The sequence below is a fragment of the Bufo gargarizans genome, chromosome 4 (assembly GCF_014858855.1).
Source record: "Bufo gargarizans isolate SCDJY-AF-19 chromosome 4, ASM1485885v1, whole genome shotgun sequence".
In the NCBI taxonomy this organism is placed as follows: Eukaryota; Metazoa; Chordata; class Amphibia; order Anura; family Bufonidae; genus Bufo; species Bufo gargarizans.
The window spans coordinates 178,960,918-178,968,054 of NC_058083.1; the positions used below are offsets into that span (position 1 = coordinate 178,960,918).

The window sequence follows — 7,137 nt, forward strand, 5'->3', positions numbered from 1 at the left end:
TCTGGCACTCCAGCTGTGGAGAAGCTACAACTCCCAACATGCTACATTCATTTCTATGGAGTTCTGAGAACAGCCAAGCAAGTGTACATCTTGGGAGTCATAGTTTTACCATATGCTGGAGTGCCGGAGGTTAGCCATCACTGCACTATAGGGATAGTGTACTCTATATTAAAAGCAATTAAAAGATTGCCTATTATAGTCCCCATGCAGAACTATTAAGTGGTTAAAAAAAGGTAAAAAAGAAATTTATTGAATTAAAAAATTCCAATTAAAAAGATTGAAAATGCGCTTTTCATTTAAAAAAAATTGCAAAAATAAAATCTCCCCCACATGTTTGGTATCGCCCCATCATGTCATGGCGGACTGGATCTCAGATCCACAGACAACCAAATAAACAAGTATCTAGGCGAGATGCTGGGGAAAGGTCACCTCCTAGCAAATCCCTGACTTCTCTCCCTACGCTGCTAAGCCCACATTCAGACCTTGAAGGTAGGAATAATGTGTCCTCATGCCTGGACTGCAAATACCCTAGAATCCCTGAGATGGTGAAAGGGGAGAAGGGGCAGAAGAGACACAAACAGCCTAGACCGCAAATAACAAAAACAGAAACCAAACTTATCTGAGCTGGAACAGAAAATCCTTCCTTCCTTGAAACCAAGGCCAGACTGAATTCTATAACCCGCACAGCCCTTTGGGAGCGAAATCAATTTAAACCAATGACCCCACCCAGAGCACCTGAAGGAAGGCGGATCCAGCACAATTCCAAAACAAAACAAATGATTAGACACGTGCTGCCAATCTGACAGACCTCCGCAGACCGTCCGAGCAGGGCATAACACATCAGTAATGACCTGCACTACACAAATATCATGTAAATGATCCCATATGGTGAACGCTGAAAAAAAAAAGCCAGAATTGCTGATTTATTCTTAGTCGCCACCGGAAAAACGTAATAACAAGCAACCAAAAAGTGTTATTTACCCCAAAATAATACCAATGAAAACTACAAGTCATCCCACAAAAATCAAGCCCCACACAACTCCATAGAAACAAAAATAAAAAAAGTTATGGGTCTTGGGATGCGGCAATGCAATTTTTTTTCTTGTTATAAAAAGTGGGTTTTATTGCACAAAAGTAGCAAAACGTAAAGAAAAACTATATGTATTTGGTATCATTGTAATCATAATGACCCAGAGAATAAATATGTTATGATATTTATGGCAAAAAATGAACACCGCTAAATTTATAATGTAGAAACTCAATGGCAGTATTGCTGTTTTTTCAAATCTCCCTCCCAGAAAGAGTTAATAAAAGTTAATCAGAAAGTTATGTGTACCCCAAAATAGCCATTAAAAACTACAACTTGTCCTGCAAAAAACAAGCCCTCATAAAGCTATATAGACAGAAAAATAAAATGGTTATAGCTCTTGGAAGACAACGATGAAAAAAGGAAAAAAAATGCTTGGTTAATAAGGCCTAAAGCAGGTCACTAAGGGGTTAATATTTAAATTCAATACACCCTTATACTTACAATTGTGATGTTTCTAATTCAAAAGGTTGGCCACGTCAGAAGAATATTTCTGAGATGTCCATATAGTGCATTTTGTGGGACAGTAAGCTCACAGCAATGAATGGAAAGGAAAGTGGCCACATGAGGACACAACCACAGACGGACAGTCGGGGAAATTTATAGCAAAACACGAGCTCAGGTAATATACAAACATGCCGCGAGTTTGTGCCACAGCATAAACAGTATGGCCATTTTGGAAATATTCTTCTGAAACGGCCAACCCTTTTAAGGGACCTCTGTGAGAAACAAATATTTGTAAGTGGATGTCCACATAATGAAGAAAATCCCAGAAATAAGATAATAATGCACTTAGTAAAGTAGATGCAAGCATTATATATGGACAAAGTCCTCACTCTGATATGATAATATCTGAGACACTTAGCCAATATATTTTGATCAAAACACATTGGATAGGAAGGGCAAAAGTGCACAGGAACGCTACTCCCAAGATAAAATAGGATTCACACTTGAAGGTGCCACTGCCTCAAGCAAATACTACATAGATAAAAAAAATCACAGAAAAAACTAAGATAAAAACATCCTGCACGGTATGCGGATGTCACTGACCATATTATTGAAGAAAATCACAGAAATAAGATAATAATGCACTTAGTAAAGTAGATGCAAGCATTATATATGGACAATGGTCAGTGACATCCGCAGATTTGTATATCATACCGTGCAGGATGTTTTTATCTTAGTTTTTTCTGTGATTTTGATGTCCACATAATGTATTCATTATTAGGATCTTGTTGCCTTGTTCAAAAATTGTTAGCTATAAGTCAGTGGGGAAACATTAAACGCACTACAGACCGTGCATTTGTTGTAGCATTCTCTAGGTATGACGTCTTTTCAGGGATTTTTCCAAAGGCAAAACTCAGAATCAGCTAAATAAATGTCTCTATCTCTTCCCTACCCTCCTATCTCAACTATTCTCTCTCTGTCCTCTTCTCTCCTTTCTCTCCTCTCCATACCTCTCCTCTCTCACCTCTTCTATCCCATCTTGCCTCATCTCCTCTTATCTTCCCTTTCTCTCTGCTCTCTTTAGCTCTCTTCTCTCCTCTATCCCATTTCTCCTCTCATCCTCTGTCTTTTCTCTTCTCTCCTTTCTACCGTCTCCTCTTCTCTCCTCTTTCTTTCCTCTCTTTAACCTCTCTCCTTCCTTTCCTCTCTCCTCTCTTTTCCATTGCCTTTCCTGCTCTTTCGTCATTCTTTCATCTCTCCAATGCTCTCTGTTTTTCTCTCTCCGTTTACTCATGCGCCCCCGCTATCTCACTCTTTCTTGTGCGCTCCTTTTCTCTCCTCCTCATTCCCTTTCGCACTCTCATATGATTTATTTCACTCACAGTTCTTCACTCTCTCTCCTAGCCCTCTCATTATCTTCCTTCTCAGTCCCTCACACTCTTGTTCTCCATCTTGCTTGCCCTCTCATTCTTCTCCTCTCTCCCTTATTCTTGGGCTTTATTCAGATATATGTTGTAGGCTCTGTACCAAATGATATCAGATTTGATGGGAGGAATAACACTACATGCAGCCCCAATGCATTCCAACGGGGTCCATTGGGTGACAGTTGCATCCATCATTCCATGGATCCAGCACTGTGTTATGGCCTGAAGCCATACTGCCGACCTTCATTACCTCTTTTTCACTCTCTTTCTATACAATACAAATCTGGTAGTAAATAAATATAGGCCATTTTTAATACGAAATAAAAGCTATATGTCATATGTAAAACAATCACCTAAAAAATAACAGTAGATGTGACATTTTGCCTGTTTATCTTAAAATTTTCCTATAGCATAAGAAGAAAACTTGAAGAAAAGAAAAGAAGAAAAGAGTAAAGGCACTGCAAATGAAACCAGGACATAGCAGCCACAAATAAACCAGCTACGAGAAGCACACATGTACAACAGTGGGCAGCAAAGAGGTCAAGAGGCCATAGACATAGTCAAGTGGCGTCTTTTATTCCCCTTATCGGCAGGCTAAGCAAAACAATAAAAACTCACAAGAGGTAAAAATATATCAACATTAATGTTAATAATTCTCTCCTCTTGTTAGCTTTGCCCCCTGCATGCTTACATTATTAGAACTGGAATTGCTGCTATAAATTGGTATAGTCCCATGACAACAATTGGTTTCTTAATTCATATAATAAGAACTTTACATACAACAAAGATAGTATACCACCTAAATAAGGCCTGGGCTGCTGGGCAATTAGTCAGGTGGTACATATTCATTTATATCATCTGAGGAAGCTTACGCGAAACGTGCGTTGGGGCTCATTGGATCACTATTCTGGTATTTATTTATGGCATTATTTATTTAATATACTACAATTTATTGTCCATGTACATTGTATTTTATGCACTTTGCACTTTACAAAGTATGTACTGTATTTGGCTCTAATATCTTGTCTATGGCTGGCGAGGTCATCTATATATACTGTATGTCTCCCACTGGGGTATTTATTCACTATCTAGTACGTTTCTGGCCCTATCCTATATATTTTTTTAATGCTGTACCTTATTTATCTGTGATCCTTCCACCCTGTATGTCATCCACTATTGTCTTGTATTGTCTGTCATTGTATTTTATTGGATTTTCCCCTTTGGGAACCATAATAAAGTTTATATATATTGTTAGTCGTGCTGTGCTTGTTCTCTCTCTTGGTGTCGATACTTGGTATACAGGCCGCGTACGCATACTCACTTTGTGAGTCATTTACGATTGGTGTTTATCTAAGTTCTCTTCAGTAGCACAGTGGAGAAGGAAGGAGTCCCTCCCTCTCCACTGTGACGCGGCCGCCACTACCACCAATGGGGAGATAGCAGGGAGGAGGAGGGGAGGAGCTGTCGCCACTGCACCACCAATGAATGTAAAACATAAGTATAGGCAGCAGTATCACAGACCCGGCACCTGGCCTCAATAACAGGGCATGCAATACGCGGCAATTAACCCCTCAGGTGCCACATCTGAGGGGTTAATTGCCACAGATCGCATGCCCTGTTATTGAGGCCGGGTGCCGGGTCTGTGGTACCACTGCAGACAATTGTATAAAGGAGTTAAAGAGGACCTTTCATGGGCCCAAAGAATATGAACTTAGTAGCAGGCTGCATAGAGCAGCACCCAGGGATCTAAGTGCACTTACTATTATTCCTGGGCGCCGCTCCGTTCACCCGCTGTGGCCCCCGGTATTTTCAACATTCAGAGCAAAGAGGAGGAGACGCCAGTGTCTCTCCTTCTCCCTGTCCGAATCAAAAGCTCAGAGTGTGGGAGTTTTTTTTCCTCCCTGGCTCTGAACTCTGCGCTGTGATTGGACAGCGCTGCTGTCAGGGAGAAGGAGAGACACTGGCGTCTCCTCCTCTTTGCTCTGAATGTTGAAAATACCGGGGGCCACAGCAGGTGAACGGAGCGGCACCCAGGAATAATAGTAAGTGCACTTAGATCCCTGGGTGCCGCTCTATGCAGCCTGCTACTACGTTCATATTCTTTGGACCCACGAAAGGTCCTCTTTAATTACATTCATTGGTGGTGCAGTGCGCCCCCCCCCCCCCAAAACCTAGTCCCCCCCCATTATCACTGGCCACAAGTTCCGCCCCCCCTCATTGTTATATGGTGGCCACAGGGTCCTATCCCCTCCATTGGTGGCAGTGGCAGATTACACTGCTGGGGCTCAGATCGTTACCATGACAGCCAGGACGCTACTGAAGCCCTGGCTGCCATGGTCAGCTCCCTGCTGTTGTGTGCACAAAGCACAGAGCAGCAGGGAGAATGTGAGGTCCTATTCACCCTGATAGATCTCTATAAGGGTGAATAGCACAAGGGATGAAAAGATCCAGGTTCTAATCCCTAAGGGAAGAAATGGTTATTAAATAAAAAGTAAAAATAAAAAAAATTAAAAAAAACATCAAAATACTAAAAGTTTTACATATAAAATTTACAAACAATAAAGAATAAACATATTACATATTGCCACGTCCCAAAAAGTGTGAGCTATTAAAATATAAAAAAATATTTCCACTCAGTGAAGGCCGTAACAGAAAAAAAAACTCTAAACCAGGCAATTCGACATTTTTTGTCACCTTGTTCCCCAGAAGATGTCACTGGATGTGATATGTATGTGGTGCTGTTTTCTCCTATATGTAGTGCTGGCTCGCTACTGTGACCTGCGTCTCATCTTCTCAAAGTCCTTTTTTTTAATTATATGCATTTTAAATTTGGCGACTAAAAAAATGTAATTTGGCTCCTAATCTTTTAGTTTAGGAACCAATGGCTCCTGGTCATTTTTTTTGTCTGGAGCACTGGGACACCAAAACACTGCTCACAGCATTTGGTGTCTCTCTGATGAAACAAGCCAAATGGATCCGTCCTGACACACAATGTAAGTCAAAAGGGACGGATCTGTTTTCTCTGACACAATAGAAAATGGATTTGTCTCCCATTGACTTTCAATGGAGTTCATGACGGATCAGTCTTGGCTATGCTACAGATAATACAAACAGATCCATTCATGATGGATGCATGCGGTTGTATTACTGTAACGGATCCATTTTTGCAGATCCATGACAGATCAGCCCAAAACGCGAGTGTGAAAGTAGCCTTATTTACACAAACATTTTACAGCATTTTGTATTATACTTTAAAATGGTTGAAAAAGTAGGTGGAGTTAGCTGATTTAAGCCAAATTAATCAACTCAACTTTTTAAAAAGTCACAAAAATTGTCACAACCTTATTTCATTAAAGGTGTGGTGTAGATAGTGGAGCGGCATCTCAAGACAGAAGGGGTTGTCTCAAATGGCATTTATCATGTAGAGAAAGTTAATACTAATGTACTGTGACTGTCCATATTGCTTCCTTTGCTGGCTGGATTGTTTCCAGGTGTTATGACCCCCCTACAATGCAGATACAAGGTGGCCTTATGCAGAGAGGCTGGTGCTTTTTCCTATAGTCTGCGAGCACAACCACCGTTGGATACAAGTGATGTATAATGCGACTGAAAAATGAATCCAGACAGCAATGGAAGCAATATGGACAATCACAATACATTAGAAAGTGCCTTGTATTAACCTTGTCTGCATAATAAACGCCATTTGCTGAAGTGAGACAACCCCATTTAAAGATGCACCAAATTTATCAAACATTGTGCGATGTTTGATAAATTTGGCGCAATTTAGGTCACAGAAGACTCCTAATAAATCTCTCCCATTTACTTTATTAGACATCACCTCACAGACCACATACAGATTTGTGTATGAGCTTCAAAGAGCAGCAAGATGTTATGTACCTACTGATGTTGTATGTGACATTTACTTGTGATTATGAATGCCTCATATCTAATAGGATGTAAAATGTGAAGATAGACCATTTCAGTAATAGGTAGATTAGCCTTTTCTATTTACGTGCTGTGTGGGTGTGATACTGTATGTGCAGAGTGTAGGTGTAGTGCCATAGGTGACAGGTATTAGCATCTTTGTGACGCAGCTGGCAGAGCGGGTAAACCTGTGGGATATGGTAGATGGCTGACTCTGATCCAGTTTATATTGACCAGTAGTTTATATGAATATGC

The 7,137-nt window shown here is 40.6% G+C and overlaps 1 long non-coding RNA gene across 1 annotated transcript; it reads left to right on the forward strand.

The window, feature by feature from the left end:
• The first annotated feature begins 1,559 nt into the window (after window positions 1–1,559).
• LOC122936188 lies at window positions 1,560–4,212 on the forward strand. The gene is made up of 2 exons (XR_006388893.1): window positions 1,560–1,709; window positions 3,369–4,212. It is a non-coding gene; the product is annotated as an uncharacterized LOC122936188 (long non-coding RNA).
• Window positions 4,213–7,137: the final 2,925 nt, after the last annotated feature.